Here is an 18,003-nt window from a genome sequence, read left to right as displayed (position 1 = left end):
ATGTATTTGGAGGTGGGGCCTTTAAAGAGGTAAAATAAGGTAAAATTAGGGTGGGTCTTCATCCCATATGATTGATGTCCTTCTAAGAAGAGGGCATTTGAACAAGGCTATGGGTAAAGAGGGAAGACCACGTGGAGACAATGGGAGAAGGTAGCCACCTACAAGCCAAGGAGAGAGGCCTCAGAAGAAATCAACCCTGCTGACACGTTGATCTCAGACTTCTGGCCTCCAGAAGTGTGGTTTAAGCCCCCCAGTCCGTGGTACTTTGCTATGGCAGCCCTAGCAAACCAATGGGTACAATGTGATGAGGGGCTCAAGCCTTCTGGGGCTACAGCCCCCTGTGCGCCACTATCCTCTTGAAGGGTTTCCGGATGCCCTATCCCCACGAAGTTGTCTGCTCTCACAGCACCTCGTGCTTCTGGCTTGGCTCCCATCACACTCTAATACAAGACCTGTATTTTTTGCTTCTCTGTCTCCCTAACGAGACCCTGAGCTCTTTGAGGGGACTGTGTCCCTCTTATTCCCAGTGCCTGGCACCGAGGCGGTACCCTGTAAATAAATGTTTGTGGGATTGATGAATCGGAGCCGGGCTCTGCCTGGGTGTTTGCCATCACTTGCTATCTCCAGCCCTTCCGCCTGAGCCTGCTCTTTAAATTGACCTGGCTTGGGGCTCTCAGCTGCCCCTCCCCTCCAGCTTCGAAGGCCACTAGCAGCGCAGGTAAACAAGCCCCCAGCCGCAGGAGGTTTAGGATGAAATGGCCTAGATCGGGGGAGCAAGATGATTGGTCCCTGTCCTTCCGAGCACTGTGATTGGCTGTCTGTCTGAACGGGCTCCTGTGATTGGCTCCCCGAGCAGTAAGTGAGGTTCATGAATCCCTTCGCTCTAGGTGTTTCCTGCTAGCTTTCTGGCTGGGAGAGGGGCTGCTGTCTCTGAGCTTGCTTTGTTCTAGTCAGTGTTTGCTGCGGCCTCTAGGCGCAAAAACTGCTCACAGCCGGAGCAAGCAGCCCCTTCCTAGACCTGCTGGGAAGGGGATTAGCTGACGGTCAGTAGGGGTCTAACACAATCTCTTTTTGTTGGGTAAATACAATAACTATTGATATACCTGCTCTCTGGACTTGACACCTTTAACTCAATACAGAAAATCAAACCTCCTAGCTGCAATTCTAGCCACTTCCCTCGTTCCTCTTTTCCTTCGGTTTCCCTCCTGGGGTTCGACCTGTATTTTTCTTTTTTTTCTGAAAGTTGAAAATGTAGGTTACTGGCTGGGCTGCCAAATCAGGAAGAACTGGTAGACAGAATGAGTGGATCTCTCACCCTTCTCCGCCTAGAAATGTTTCTTACTGTTCCAGAAGCTCCAGTAATATTTGGGAAACTATAGTGATAATAATAATTGTTATGATTTGCATATTGTAGCTGCTAACAGTTTACACAGTATAATAATTCTTCACGAAATTTTTATCTTACATGAATGGGCATTATGCCCTTTATCCTCAAAACCCTGAAGCAATTTACATTTTTTGATTCTTATTTTACCTTTTGAAAATAAGGATAAACCTTGGTTCGGAGGTTAAGTGACCCGGCCAAGATCACAGCCCTAGGGCGGAGCTGGGATGCATCGGGATTTACAGACCCATTACGGGAAGAAGTGTGTCCACTGTGGAGAGGGATGTGTTCGTGGGAGGAGGGGGTTTATTCTCCAGGTTTAATTCTGTGGGCTGGACATTCAACATCCAGCCTCCTTTTCTGGCCCAGTTTCCAAGAAGTGTCAGCTCCACTCACTCCCAAGGTGGGCTTGTCTCTGGTCCTTGAGTCTTTCCTGCCCTGGATAGTTCTTGGCTGGGTGACCACCTGTCTGTGGTCAGTGATGGCAGTGGTTGACAGGAAAGTGTCTTCCCTTCCTCCCACCTGCCTCCTTGCTTCTCTTCTGCTCAGTGGTCTCACAGAAGCAGATGAAGGTGACGACCCTGGTTTACCATTTCTTCACAAGACTTTTCCTGTGCTCCCTGCCCCTGCTCCCTCCCCCACTTGAGTGGGGGTCCCTGGAGAGGAGTTCTTAAATCATTTATTTTTAATAGGATTTAAATAGCTGATCTGGTGTAACTGTGTCTCAGGTACTAGATAGTGTTCTAGTTCTTTCTGGACCTTCTCTCATGCAAGGTAGCTTTTCTGTTTCTTTGTTTTAATCTTGTGAAAGTAACACCAACTTAAAAAAAATCGAAAAATTACTTTATAGAAAATGGGAACCAGGTTGAGTAAATGGATATATGTGAAGGAAAATAGTGGTGCATAAGTTTTCATTTCAGGGACTCTAGAAAACTGAAAAGTAGCCACCCCTCCCTCGTTTCCCTCAGGTTTGACGTGCTGGGTTGGTGCAAAAGGAAAGCATCATCTTTGTGGATCCTCAGGTGCTGCAGGGCTTACTTAAGGGCATCTGTGTGTAAGAACATCCTTATACAGTGCTTGATGCAATGCCTGGTACCTAGTAAGTGCTCAGGAAATGAGAGGTATTATCATTATTAATAAAAATGAGACAATGAAAGAAAAAGGTTTGATTTGTCTCCTTTTCTCCGAAACCCCTGAAATTGACTCTTTTATTCAGGGCTTATGTTGTCCATCTCAGGAGAGAAGGCATCTCTACTGACTGTCAAAGTGGACAGTGAGACCTCTTGGGAGTTGGGGCAGGGCAGGGGTCTGGCTCCTGAACCTTCCATGGTACGACAGTTCGCGCGATCACTCTGAGACCTGCTTTTTTGTTTCCAGGTGTCTGGGCTGAGATTTCATTGCTAGATTGAATCTGAGATTTTACTAGTCACTGTGTCAAATGGCTTCTGAGAGTATGTATTGGTTCCTAGAGTTACTGCAACAAAGCACCACAAACTAGATGACTTAAAACAGCAGAAATGTATTCTCTCTCGAAGTCTGGAGGCTAGAAGTCCAAATTAAGGTGTTGGAAGGACCACGTTCCCTCGGAAGTCTCCAGGGGAGGGTACGTCCTTGCTCCATCCAGCTTCTGGTAGCCCCAGGCCTTCCTCAGCTCGTGGCAGCATCACCCCAATCTCTGCCCCCCACCGTCACGTGGTCATCTTCGCTGTGTGTCTCCTTTTCTTCTAAGGGCACCAGTCCTATTGGACGAGGGGCCCACCTCACTCCAGTATGACCTCATCTTAACTAATTACCTCTGCGATGACTTTATTTCCAAATAAGGTCACATTCTGAGACAATGGGAGTTAGGGCTCCGATGTATATATGTGGGAGTGGACATAATTCAACCCCTATCAGGGCTCTTCCATCATCCATCCCAACAGGCCTTGACTCCAGCAGGGCTCTGGGACATGACTCAAGTCTCGCCTCCAGATATGCTGCACCAGAAAGAACAGGGGCTTGACTGTGGCTCTGGGTTTCTCTCCCCGTCGCCGAGCTCTGGGCCCCGCCTGGGCAGGGTTGATTAAGCACAGTGCCTATATCTCTATCCCACTGCATCCCAGGCATCCTTGGCTCAGTGAGCAGAACCCAGGGATCGGTGGAGAGTTTTGACCCGGCCACTCCTCCAGGCCAGCCAGAACCCTTCCTGTCCCAGAGGAGCAGCCTGCTGAAGTGGACTTGACTTAGCCACGGGCCTTTCCCTCCTCCTGTGCCCCCCGCCTCCTGTCCCCCTACTCTGCCACCAGAAAATGTTGTCCTGGCTTAGACGCTCTGAAATCCCATTGTCTGGAGGATGGAGAGACTGGGTCAGGCTGAGTGACAGTCACAGCTGAGCAGAAGAGGGCAGAGAGAGAGACCACGAGAAAGAACGGAGCGAGAGCCTGCACTCAGAGACAGGGTGGATGCAGGGCGCCGCTACCCCAGGCTCCCTTGACACTGGCAGCAGCTGTTCTGCCTCCCGAGAGGGAGCCCGGCTCCAGAGCCCTTCCCCCTGGTCTGCAGGGACAAGGCTGCCCGGTTACTAGGCTACTCGTGTGGAGCCTTGAAGTGGGGACAGAATAAACTGTAAGTGCCTCGCTCCTCCACGCAGGGTTATTTATTACGCACCCGGTTTGCCTCAGAAGGAGACAGTTGTTGGCTTTTATTATGTTTTCCAGAAAGATCTAAATGTTCCCTAACTAACCTATTCGTTTTAAGTATACCCTCGTAGCCATTTATTTGCTAATCTGAAAAAACGAACACCCTGGATTCAAAGGAAAGATTCTCCCTGCAACCTCCACCCTCTTTTCTCTTCTCTCCTGTGAAGTGTTTAAATCACTTGTCAACACAGAGGGAATAATAATAATAAAAACGTGACATCCCATCAGAGAGTAGGGGAGAGGTGGAGAGATACAAAGCCCCAGGGCAATCAGCCTGAGTGAAGCCTCCTCCATACTCACTGGGGAGAGGATGCAGGCTCCCTGGCTCAGCACGGGGTGGGGGAGGTGAGAACCAGCCTGCAGGGCAGCGCTGCCCCTCCACACCCGAGCCCCCTGCCCCGCCTTCAGGACGTACCTCATGGCTCAGGTCTTACAGAGGGACTCCGGGACCACGTGGGTGCTGCTGTTGTCGGCGTCCCTGTGCCCCGACATCCTTGGCAGATGTGGCTCCTGCCTGAGACACACTCTCCCAGGGCAGCAAAAACGAGGCAGGAAACACACACACACACACACACACACACTTATATTTATTTTGTGGGGAAACAGGCATTAGCATCAGTTATAACCACCACAAATACTATTAGCACATCAGCGGTGATAACTCCCTCGTGGATGTGACAAAAGAATTAGCTGCTGTTACATACAATTCCTTCTGTACAGCCTGCAGTTCCACTCTCTTCTCTCCCTGCTGCAGGAAAGCCTGTCAGAATAAAAGAGAGTAAGGGTACCGTTATTACAGGCAGCTTCTTGAATTTATTTCTACATATAAAGACGTGTGAATACAAATACTAAGTTTAGCCGACATTTACTGTTAGCTGCTTCTAGGCCAGACATTGTGCTAAGCACTTGGCATATCTTTTCTCATTTATCCCTCACAACAATGCTTAGGAAGTAAATACTATTATCATCCCATTTTACAGGCAAGTAGATCGAGGCTTAAAGAGGTGATGGAAATTGTCCAAGGTCACAAAACCAATCAGCAGTAGAGCCAGAACTCAGGCTCTGCTGGACTCCAAAGTGTCTGCTTGCAACAACTTTGCTATTCTGCTTCCCTAACTAAATTTATGATAAAGTAAGTAGTTTGTAAATGTCAAAACTTACTTTTGGTAACAGATTACTGGTGACATCCCGCACAAACGAGGCTGAGGCCTGCTGGCGGGGGCGGGGGCAGGGGCGGATGGAATGGAGCTGAACGCCAGAGGCCCATGTCCCAGTCTCCCTCTCACTCCTGTCTTGTAACCCTGGGCAAGTCACTCTCTCACCTGCACAGGTAACTGTCTGTGGCCTGGAGAGTCCTACCTGGCTTCAGGGGCCTGGCTTTATTTGAGAGAGAGAGGAGAGCTGGGGCTGGAGATAGGAGCCCAGTTTGCTGGAGGAAACATGAGAGCTGCCTTGTGAGTCAAGGTTCCTCCAGGAAGCCTGGGAACCCTACAGGCCTGTGGGATGCCGGGGCCTGAGGATGACACATCCCTTCTCAGAAGGGAATCAAGTGTCTGCAGAAGTCCAGTCAAGGAGAAGGGTGAGGAGAAGGGAGGAGGATGGTGGTCCCTCAGGATGTTACTGCGGAAGATCCCTAATGAGTAGTTCAGTCTGTGAACAGGGGATGCAAGCAGGGGCCCCAGACCAGAGGCTGGGGCTGGAGGGATGGCAACAAGAGCAGGCGGGGAATAAGAAAGCTGGTGAGAGTGGAAACCGGGAAGACATGGAAAGGCTATGATGCTGGGGGGTTTTTGTTTATTTTTTTTTAATCAGGATTTCAAGAAGAATGGGACTCCCCTGAAATTGAATGCAAATTTTGTACATTCATACATTTGGGTCCCCCATCCCAGCAGCCCTGATTAGATCCTCACTGGGTTGGGACCCTAAATAAAGAAGAACCACTGTCCCAAACTATCTCCAACAAAGGACAAATGTTTGTTGAGTGTGATTGGCAGCTTTCCTGGGGCCCCTGGAAACCAGAGCTACTCCCCCACCAAGTCCAGCCATTGGGTTGCCCGCCTTGGGTTGTGAGGCTCCTTGGTGGTGCTGTGTCCAGATGTGTCCCCGCCTTGGGAAGTCTGAGAACACATCTCGACCCAAACACCCTCAGCGTTTCTCACGGATTGACCATTGTCCTGAAGTTCTTGCTCGGTGAGGATTTCACACCTGCGGATAAATGATACGTCGTGTTAGAGCCATGCAAGACCTATGAAACGAGTGTTTTAAAAAATAATTAAATGCGTAATTTGACACTTGCCGCTTTCTTCCATCTCTGTTCACTGAAGATATATAAAACCTAATGAATCGCACATCGCTCTGGATGTAACCATCTGCCATTTCAAGCTTGGATGTCTTCCCTCATTCCCCTTCCTTGGTTCCAGAGGGTGGGCCCGACTCCTGGGCTTTGCTGGGGTACTTCCCCAAGAAGCCTGGCATCTTCCCCTTGGGCTGAGATCCATCAATAATCTTGTCCCTACTCACTCCATCGCTTAAAACAGACCCACAAGTCTAGGAACTGAGTTCAAGTGCAATGATGCTTCATTTGACTGGGCATTGTTGGAATATATGCAAACTAGCCAGATAACTGAAACTTATCCTTTCAAGAGCCAGAATCGTTTCTGGAAAAAAATAATCATTTTTAGTAGACATTTTTCAAAAACGCATTACACACTCGCCTTCCTCCTTAACCAGAAGCTATTGATCATAATCTCATGGAAATGTAATCTATGTCTACACTGCTTTTTAGTTGCTCTGACTCCTTCAATGTCAGGAGATCAGCTTTCACTCCTCTTGCTGTCAGGGTATCCGTCTCTAATAGCCTCACCGCCTTTCTTTTGCTGGGCTGTTTCTATGCCTGCTGCTGCTGGCTTTGGGGAGCTATCAGCCCACTTCCTCAGCCAGCTGCATTTCAGAGAAGAGTCTGGGAGGTGCTCAACAATGTCCCGAAGAGTCAGGTAATGGGCTTGGCAGAGGCAAGGCTCTGTGATGGCCATTTGGGGCAGTCAAGTGCTTTTTGGCTTATTAAGTGGGATGTTTCCACCTTATCAGACTGATAGTTAGAGATACCATGGAAACATCGTCTATTTAGAGGCAGTAACCACACGCTAAAACCCTCAGTGATCATTTTGGCTGTGTTGGGTGACAGGATGTCATGAAGGAGAAGACAAGGAAGAAAAGTGGAGTTTAGCGAATGTTTATTCCCTGACAAGTGCTCTGCTAGGACTATTCACATCCTATTTCACCTACTTCTTACCACCACTGGAGATGTAGATACCATCATCCCTGTTTTACTGGGGAGGAAGTGAAGGCTGGAAGATTTTAATTAGTAAATTGCAAGATCAAGATGCCAACTCAGGCCTGTCTCACTTTAAACTCTACTGTTTTTAATACATTTTATTCTTGAAAAAAACATAGAATTCTTTCTTTTTAATTCTTGCATTTTCCCCTAATTCTTTAAAAAATCTTCTTAATTTAAAAATTTTAATTAATGAAATCTTATGTGAAACTCCAATATAAGAGGTAACTGCAGATGCTCCTGTTGAAGGCTGCACTGTTCTAGACCCCAAGACTCTACTGGAACCCCAAGGCCTCATGGAACTCAGATTGAACATCATGGTAACCAGACCTAGAGATGTGTCAAGATAATTGGGTTGGGAATTCTCAAATAGGGCCAAAATAAAATTTTCTCTCACCAGACCCAAGAAACGGAAGGGACAGACAGAGTTTTCCCAGAGAGATCCGTAAATGAGATCTCCATCTCGATCCAAGTCCTCCACCTCCTCTGGGCTCTTATTTGAGTCAGCGTAAAAGATTTCTTTGACCTTTGATTACATTTGGTTGCTCAGACACACCTGGACATACTGATCCCCAGGGAATTCACTTCTTATGGGGTAGGGTTCAGCCTCCTTGGGACCTAAGCTTTCTCCCTCTAAATCCTTCTTGTAACTGACTGCCCTCGCCCCTTTTCTTCAGCACCAATTGTGCTCGGTTCATCAGGGAGCAAACATTATTTTTTTAAACTGTCCAGTGTCTAGGACGTTTAAGACATGGACAGGAACTCCCACATCAAGATGCAAAAGCAAGAGGATGTGGCAGGCCTGGAGGGGGCAACCAGTGACCTCAGCAAGGAGGTTTGGTGCAAAACTGGCTGTGGCCACAGTATGGCTTCATAGGAAGAGGCAGTTAGTAAGGAGCTGATGTGAGCATTTGAGCTCTGGAGTTAAGCAAAGTAGGTGTCTCATTCTGCCTCTGCTGTTTCCAGTCCTGTGACCTAAGAAAGCACTTTAATTTATCTAAGCCTGAGTGCTCTGAGCTGCAAAATGGGCATAAAAATATCTTCGCCATCGGGTTGCTATGTGTGTTTAATGGAATGATGCATATAAGGTGCTGGGCACAGGGCCTGACACTCAGTGAGAAATCGGTAACTCTTAGTCGCTTTGATTACTATCATCATTCATCATTATATGATCAGGAAATCTAAAGAAGGAGAAGGAAGTAAAAACAATATACAAAGCAGAAAGCTACTTAGCGCCTGGTCACAATGTTTAAATTAGTTTAATGGTGATCAGTACAATGGCCTGAATTTTATTAGGAGACCCCGGGCCTGAACCCTGCTCTTCAAGCAGAGATACTGAGTTGTTGGGCATTTGAATTTGGAGCACAGAGGAGCGAGTGGTCCAGGAGTCCTAAGCACGTAGATGGTATTACATACGTACATTAAATACATAGATGGTATTAAGCCATGGGGCCAGACAAGTCATTTCCTGGGAAGGTGGGGATGGAGATGAGAAGGGGTCTAGCAAGGAGTGGGAACCCGCAAAGCAGACTGAGAAGGAGGCCACATCAAGGTAGAAGGAAAGCCGGGTGTCCTGTATGCCAAGAGGAGGAAATGATTCAAGGAAGAAAAGGCCAGCTGTGCTGAATGCAGTGGAGGCTGGGAAGGGACACTGCACGTAGTACCTTGATAGGGGTAGTATTATGGGGAAGAGGGGCTGAAGCCTCATTTGGTGGTTTGAGCGGGGAAAGGGAAGTGAGGGAGTTGCCATTGTCAGAAAGAAAACTCCTTGGAGATGTTTTGTTTCAATGATTTCCCCGAGGCTTGGAGTGAGTGTGAGTTCTACTAGTAAAAGTGGGGTGAGAAGGAAGAGAGTGAACCACTCCTGAGATGCATCGGCTGCTGAGGCATCCCCTGGGAAGCTCATCACTGATGCGCTCTCTTCATGGAAAACAGATTTCAACTGGAGGGAAGAAATTAAGTAAAAGCCCCCAGACTGTAGGAATCCCTTGTCCTCGAATCAGCTGAGTGGCTGGTGTAAAGGAAGTGGGGTGGAAGGGACCAGACTTGCTGGAGCAGAATATTCCTTCCCACCCATCATGCAGCCTGAACCGTGGCCCCATGTAAGATGCGGGATTGTCCCAGCCCCTGGGACACTCACCTGCCCTGGAGAGTTTGGGGCCACGCCCAGTCGGGCCTTACTGCCTAGCGCCCTGGGACAGGTGACCGGGGATTAATCAGACAGCTAATTAGCACTCTGTCCCCATCTAAGAGGAGCCAGAGACATATCAGTTGCTCCCAAGAGGGAGAGAAGGAGGCAGAGAAAAGGGAGATAGGGAAACCAACAGGGGTTACATCAGAAAAACAACATCATCCAAGCAGCCGCGCATCCCAAATCGGTGTTCTTCCTCCAGTAGGGGTGGCAGAGGCAGCTGGGACCCAGGGGACCCCTGAGGAAAAGCACCTGTGTCAGTGCCTTGTTATCTGCAGGAAGGACGCTGCCTCCCTGCCCAACTGAGGCCTGAACTGCTCTCTACACGGCTCCCTGGTGTCTGACATCTCTATCTTTCCCATCATACAACCCCGAAAATTTATTATAGAATGTCAGCAGCCAGCTCCATCCTCCACAAACTGGGGTTTCAGCCAGGTCAGAGTCACACTGAGGCAGTGGCCAGTCCTGCCCTAACCTGGGGGATGAAGGATGGGCTTCACCAGCAGAGTGTTTTGGGGAAGAGGGCGACAGGGAGAGTTCTGGAGGGTTAGAGTCTAACTGTGGCTGCATGACCCTGGATCCATCACTTTACTTCTTAGAGCCTCAGAAACTGGAAAGTTTGGACTATGTAATGTCTTTAACGATCAGGAATTCTGTGAAGTAAGCATGCTTCCAACCGAATTACTTCTGGAATTTTTATGGAGGCATGCCTCTTATTTTTTATATTCTTTCCACCCTAACTTTTGAGAGCCTAGCATTTCTGTTGATCTCAGTTCTGTGTGGGCAGAGACAGTGAGAAAGAAACTGGAGGTAGGGAGAGGAGCGAAATAATTATTCACTTGAGAGATGGGGAAGGAAGTCTTAAGTCTGTAATTAAAGACAACTGCCCATATGAGCACATCCAGTGTCCAGATCTTGGCTTTTTTTTTTTTTTTTTTTTTTTTTTGCGGTATGAGGGTCTCTCACTGTTGTGGCCTCTCCCATTGTGGAGCACAGGCTCCGGACGTGCAGGCTCAGCACCCCTGGCTCACGGGCCCAGCCGCTCTGCGGCATGTGGGATCCTCCCAGACTGGGGCACGAACCTGTGTCCCCTGCATCGGCAGGCGGACTCTCAACCACTGCGCCACCAGGGAAGTCCCAGATCTTGGTTTTTAATACCATTGTCCAATAAAAGGGATCCGACTTCCTTGAAGAAATGGTTGGTTCTCGGACTGGGGCAGGAATTACACAGGATAAGCCTGGAGCAGAAAGCAAGGAAGTACTACACACACACACACACACACACACACACACACACATTGAGGAGGTTATGTCAAGGGGGCACAGGAGCCAACTGAAAGAGCTCCCAATGGCCAAAGCTGGAAGAATTTGAGCAAGAAAACAAATAAAGGAACATTGGATCATAACCCAAGGTATAGAATAAATATGCATGAGTCTATACTAATGTAAATAAATGATTGAATAAATAAATAAATAAATAGGGAGAAACGATAGATCTCTTTTGCACCAGAATTACAAATCATTTAGGTAGATCCTCTGCTTTCAAGATGTGGTACATAACTCACCACTCTTTATTTGTGGGATGCACTTAATAACTTCCTTCCAAAGACTACAGTTTGGAAAGCAGGGTGGGAGAGAAACTTTAGAGTGGAGAACCCTGATACACATGACCCCAGCCAGGTGATCAAGGTCAACATCAGCAGAGATAAGTCATGTGGGTGGTGTGTACTCTTGATAATGATGTTATAAAAATCACACCTCACCTCTGTGGTCTTCCTTTCAAAAACTCATAATCCTAGTCTAAGCATGAGAAAACATCAGACATTTGAGAGACATTTTATGAAATACCTGGCCAGTACTCCTCAAAACTGTCAAGGTCATCCGAAATAACTAAAGTCTAAGAAACTTTCACAGCTAAGTGGAGCCTAAGGTGACATAACAAATAAATGTCATATGGTGTCCTGGATGGGATCCTGGAACAGAAAAAGGACATTAGGTAAAAACTAAGGAAACCTGAATAAACTATGGACTTATTTAATAACCATGTGTCAATGTTGGTTCATTAATTTTAACAATGTACCATACTAAAGTAAAATGTTAACAGTAGGGGAAACCAGGTGCTAGGTATACAAGAAATGCCATACTATAGTCATGATTTTCCTGTGGATCTAAAACTGTTCTAAAAAAATAGAGTTTATTTTTTAAAAATTACCCCACCCAAATCATGTGTTTCTAATTAAATCATATGACTGGTTCGAGTCTGAGTTGCTTTGTAATTTTAAAATTGTATTTGGATAAGGGATTGTGGTGGGCAGTGCTAATTGCCTACCTAATTTCTGTTTCCTTCTTCTTAATGGACAGAACACCAGTTTTTGTTCAGAGGAGCAATGTGTCCAGTTAACAATACCATTTTCCCTCATTCTCTTGTAGCAAGAGGTGGCTATGATTACAGTTCTGGTCAATGAGATGTAGGGGAACCTCTGGGAAGAGCTTGTCTTCTTGAATAAAAAGAGTTGCTCTGCCCCTTATTCTTGCCTGGATTTGGGACATGAGGCCTGGAGGTGCAACAATCATGTTGTGAGCATGAAGCAACCAGCATGAGGATGAAACTTTACACATTATGGGTGGCAGGGCACAGAGATAGAGACACCTAGATCCCCAGTGACATTGCTGAGTGGCTGCATAAGCCCTGGACTGCCCATCCCTAAACTTCTTTTTAGGTGAATCAACTAAACCCTTATTTTTTAAAAAAGTCTACAGTAGTTAGAGCTTTTGTTACTTGCAACCAAATGCAATCTTACTGATACAAGCACCAACTCTTCAGTAGGTAAGATGAGAATGAGGACAATAAGAGACAAAACAAAATATGCCAGGCAGGTACAGCAACAAGGATGGTATAGGAAAAAAGCTGATGTATTTGGGGAGAGAAAATTGGGTTTTAGAACTAAGAGCAATAGAAATAGTATTAAATATTAAGTATCACTATTGAGTATTTATTATACACCTGAGACTTTAAAAAATGAGGTAAACTAATTTAATCTACACATTAAACTGGTGTGGATGTGAATCACTGTCTCTGTTTGAGAGCTTGGAACATTCAGGCACAGAAATAAACTTGCTGGAGGTCACAAAATAAGTAAGGGACAAAGCTAGGAATGTAATCCAGGTCGTCTCAGGCCAAGGTGGGCAGGTGTCCCTCTGTACCACTTTGGAGCTCAAGTGCATTCTGTCTGAGAAAGGCAAGGAATGGAAATGGTAAAGAGACCAGAGATTGAGGAGAGAAGCTGGTCCAGACGTCAGCTCCATCCGAGGGCTCTAGGGCTGAGAGGGGTCAGGACATTCTCATGCTACAAGAGAACAAACAATGAACTTGAACTTCCAGTGATCATAAAGAGAAGAGGGTCTACATGTAACTGGGGTTTTCAGTCAGTAAGGATACGGTGACCCTCTAAAGACCAGGAATTAGGAGATCAGGCAACAATGAATGAAAGATGTTGAAATAGAAAAGTCCAGAATTTTTGAGATTTTTATGGAAAAAAAATGAGCTCAATACTTGTTGAAAATTCAACAAACACTTCTTAAACATATACTATGGACAAAGCGTCATGTTAGGCAAGGTGAAGTCTACAAAAATAAGTAAAGATCAGGTGGTCCTAGTTAAGTGAGAGAATCCAATTAATGCATCAATAGCTTTGTATGTGGAATTGCATTCAGTGACAAATTAGGGGTTTCCTTTTTCTCCTGAAATAAAGGATGAGCATGGGGCTGTTATGATGCCTTTAGGATGTCTTCAGAAACCAAGAATCTTTCTGTGTTTTCCTTCAGGATAGGAGAAGCCCTAGTGGACACAAGATGGTTGATGGACCTCTAGCGTTCCATCTGTGTCCCAGGCAGGGAGGAGAGAGGCAACATGCAAGAGTCACTGCCACTGTGTCTATCCCACCTCTTTTAGGGAGCTTTCCTGGAAGTCTCACACTAGAACTGCCTCTTACATATCATTCATAAGAATTGTGTTATGTGGACTTTTCTATTGTTATGGGCTGAATGTCTGTGTCTCCCCCAAATTCATATGTTGAAGCCCTAAACCCCAATGTGATGGTATTTGGAGATGTGGCCTTTGGGAGGTAATTAAGTTTAGACTAGTTTGTAAAGGAGGAAAACTTATGATAGATTAGCCCCCTTATAAAAAGAAGACAGATTTATCTGTGTCCACACTCATGCATTGAGGAAAGGACATGTGAACATACAGTGAGAAGGCGGCTGTCTATAAGATAGGAAGACAATTCTTACCAGAACCCAATCTTCCTGAACCTTGATCTTGGACTTCCCTAGCCTCCAGAACTGTGAGAAATACATGTTTGTTGTTTAAGTCACTCAGTTTATGGTATTTTTTAACACAGCTGATTAAGACACCTACCTACAAGGCAAGCTAAGAATTGAGCGCCTGTGACATCCCGAATAAAATCCACGTTTTGTTAATATGGTTGAGGGAAGAAGACCAGCTATGGGCACTCTCTGCCACAACATGCATTGCCTTCTGGAAAGTTGATTTTTCAACTGAATCGAGTAACATCAGGCTGACTATGATAGAGGTAATAAAAACTAACTAAAAAGTTATTCTGCAGAGTAACATTTCCCAAATACCTTAAGTTAAAGTCAGCATCTACCATATCTCCCTATTTTATTTTCTCTCATGAGTACCTAAAATTATGGAATTGATTCATTTACATATTTACTGTCAGTTCCTTGAGGGATACTGCCTGTCTTATTCACCCCTGTGCTAGAACAGAGCATGACACTGGGTACACATTTAACAAATTTTTATTAAACACATATTATATGCAAGATGCTATTCTTTACATAGATTATTTTATTTAATCCTTACCATCATCTTATGAGAAGTATAATGTTATTGGTTCCATTTTACCGAGAAAAAAACACTGAGTCATAAAGGTTCGGTTCCTTGGTCAAAGTCATAGACCAAGTACTTAGATAAGCTGGGTCTAACTCCACAGCTGGGGTCCCAATCACTACACGATGCACCAGGGAAGAGCAATGCTGCTCCTAAAGTGCCCAAAATGCAGAGGACATAGCACTCTGGCTAGACCTTAAAGAATGAGTAGGGATTTTACAGTTGGTTGTATCAGGAGACTAGAGATGAGAGTGGGGATAGGGAAGGGAACCCCACCCTAATCAGAGGAAACAGTTTGAACCATAAAATCTGGTAATGGTTTGGCAATAGTGAGTAATCAGATGCCCCAGCAAATGTGCACAGCGGTAGGTAAGACTAGAGATGACAGGTGGGTCCAGATTTGAAAATCAAGCCAAGGAATCTCAACATTGACACTGGGGAACCTTCAAAGTTTTCTAAGTGGTTAGGACCGTGATTAGATCTGTGTTTGAGGAAGATCCCTGGCAGCAGCAGGGAGCCCAGATGTGAAAGGCTAACGACTGGAGGCAGGAAGAATAATCTGGGGCTGCACCTGGGTACTTTCACCTGGAATGGAAAGAGGAGGATGGGTACCAAAGATGTAGCAGATGCAGAATCACAAGGCTCTGGGAGCTGACTGAATGAGATGGAGTGCACACAGATGAAGCCAGCCTACAAAGAGAAGCCAGACTACTACAAGAAGAAGAAGGGAAATAAGGAGGCAGGCTCTGGCCGAAGGCAACCAAATGGGATCCATGGTTTTCTTGTTTGATGACTGCTGACCTGACAGCAAGCAAATTCAGGGAGACACACTTTTTAGAGAATCCTAGGTCCCTCTTTTAACCTTTGAGTAGTGATGTCCTGGCCCTCTGTCTGCAAGACCTGTAACACAATTCCAGCAAAATGAGCCAGAGCTCCAAACTTCTGCATAGAGTGGTGGGTCAGGAGAACTGGTGCCAAGATGAGGCTTCCTCTCTTCCATAGCAGATGGGGCCAGTGGCTGAGGATGCTGCTCTCAATGGTCCCCAGGTTGTGAGGGGACTTGACTCCCCCGCAAAGGCACTGGATTGAAACCGTGCTGACTCTGATGGCAATAAAACTGGACTGAACAGGAGGATGCGGGCTTTATCCACAGCAGGATGTATTAGATTAGACCCTGAAGAGTGACCTAGGAGGATTTAGAATGCATATGCCCAGAAATGCTGTACAATCTCTGTCCTCCCAGGTATAATGAAGGCTAAGCCCCTACCTGCTCTCTGCACATCCCCTCGCCCATTATTCCCCAGGCACTGTAGCCTCTTTTCTATTCTTAGTCTCAGAGAGTATCCTTCCTAAGAGCTTGCTCCTGCTCTGTGAGCCTCTTCCCCCAAACCCATCCTTCTTGTTCTGCAGGTCTTGGTTCCAATATCATCTCCCACAGAGGCCTTCCCTGACTACCCGCCCCCCAAACTAACACTGCTGTCCATGCAACCTGCACCTCCACTTACTTTGATTATAGTCCCCTAATTTATTTTTATATATTTATTTATTTATTTCTGGGGGTATGCGGGCCTCTCACTGTTGTGGCCTCTCCTGTTGCAGAGCACAAGCTCTGGACACGCAGGCTCAGCGGCCATGGCTCACGGGCCCAGCCGCTCTGCGGCATGTGGGATCCTCCCGGACCGGGACACGAACCCGTGTCCCCTGCATCGGCAGGCGGACTCTCAACCACTGCGCCACCAGGGAAGCCCTAATTTATTTAAGTTGACATTAATTTACTCCTTAACTTTCTATCTCACCCAGGAGATTAAGCTCAAACAGAGTAGGGACACTGCTGTCTAATTTGCAACACGTCTGCAGTGCCCAGAACATTTCCTGGCCCACTGTAGGTGTTCAATAAGTATGTCTGGAATGAAGGAGATGGATGGGTTGCTGTATTGGGGAGCATCCGGTATTTCTCCCTCACACCTGTTCCTCACCTTGCACCTGTCTTCATGCTCTCTTTCCAAACAGGGCCACAGGCAGAATTTATACTCTTCTGAGGATGAGGATATGTGAATTACCATCCCCTACCCCACTCCTCCCAAGCAACGCTCCTCCCCTCTGCCAGGTGAACAGACAGGAAGGGCAGGGGACTTCGGGACACCCAGATATGCTCTAGAAAAAAGGTGTTTGCAGGGGGCTCCGCAGAAGACAGGACAGTGTGGCCTGGCAGGAAGTAGGTGCATTACAGAATGAGGGTGGAGGACGTCTGTGCATATCAGCATAAACTTGATGGCATGTCATCATGTGCAAATCAAGCACGGATTCATGTCAGTCCACAATCAGGTCCATAGAGGCCCCAGCACCTTTCTTTCCAGCTGACAAGGGCCCCTCCTCACTCTTGGGTGCAGCAGAGACTGAGCGCCAGCATGGCAGGTGCATGCCGGGAATCTGATCAGCATTCAGCTTATGCAGCACTGGGGCCTCATCAGTTTTAATGAATTAACACTTTGGAAAAGGCAGGGATGATGTTCCAGCTACTGAGTGTGGATCAGCTGCCTTCATTTATGCCCCAGTGAAGAGCCATCTTCTTCCTTCATTTTCCTTTCTCCTCCCAGGTGTGGAAGCCTGAAACTTCTCTAATTGCTGGAATCAAAAACCTCTGCTTTTTCTATCCTAACCCATTCTCCAAGCTGTTCATAGACCAAAATCACAGCAATTTTTGAGTCAATGAAAGATGGAATCATCCCTGCTGGAAATTCTGATGTCTAGTGTTGGACCCGGAGATGCTAGTGATCCTGAGCATCCCTGTCTGTCCTCCTGCCACCCCAAATCCTGCCCCTGTAAGCTGGACAGCTGGTCCTTGGGTGGGAGTGGCTGGATCACCACCCTTACCAGCAATGTGGACAAAAATTTCTTTGGGACAGAGTTATCTGATGGGGAAGAAATCAAGAATTGGTGAAAGTAAAGGATTTTTTAAATCTGTAAACTCACGTTCTTTTTTTAAAAATAAATTTATTTTACTTATTTATTTTTGGCTGCATTGGGTCTTCATTGCTGCGTGTGGGCTTTCTCTAGTTGTGGCGAGCGGGGGCTACTCTTCATTGCGATGTGCGGGCTTCTCACTGCAGTGGCTTCTCTTGTTGCAGAGCACGGGCTCTAGGCACATGGGCTTCAGTAGTTGTAGCACATGGGCTCAGTAGTTGTGGCTCACGGGCTCTAGAGCACAGGTTCAGTAGTTGTGGTGCATGGGCTTAGTTGCTCCACGGCATGTGGGATCTTCCCAGACCAGGGATACAACCTGTGTCCCCTGCATTGGCAGGCGGATTCTTAACCACTATGCTACCAGGGAAGTCCCTGTAAACTCACATTCTTTTCAATATAGGTGGTGCCACTGCAGGTGGGAAGTTGTTACCACATTGTGAGAAAAATTTGCTAAAGAAACAAAAAGAGAGTGACAAAAACGGGCAGAGCTGGTCAAAGAGAAGGCTAGGCCAAGACTGACCTACAGCAGAGAGAAAGGAA

This window comes from Mesoplodon densirostris, chromosome 7 (genome assembly GCF_025265405.1).
Source record: "Mesoplodon densirostris isolate mMesDen1 chromosome 7, mMesDen1 primary haplotype, whole genome shotgun sequence".
Taxonomy (NCBI): domain Eukaryota; kingdom Metazoa; phylum Chordata; class Mammalia; order Artiodactyla; family Ziphiidae; genus Mesoplodon; species Mesoplodon densirostris.
The sequence above is the reverse complement of the archived record's forward strand: the minus strand, read 5'-3'. Positions refer to the sequence as shown.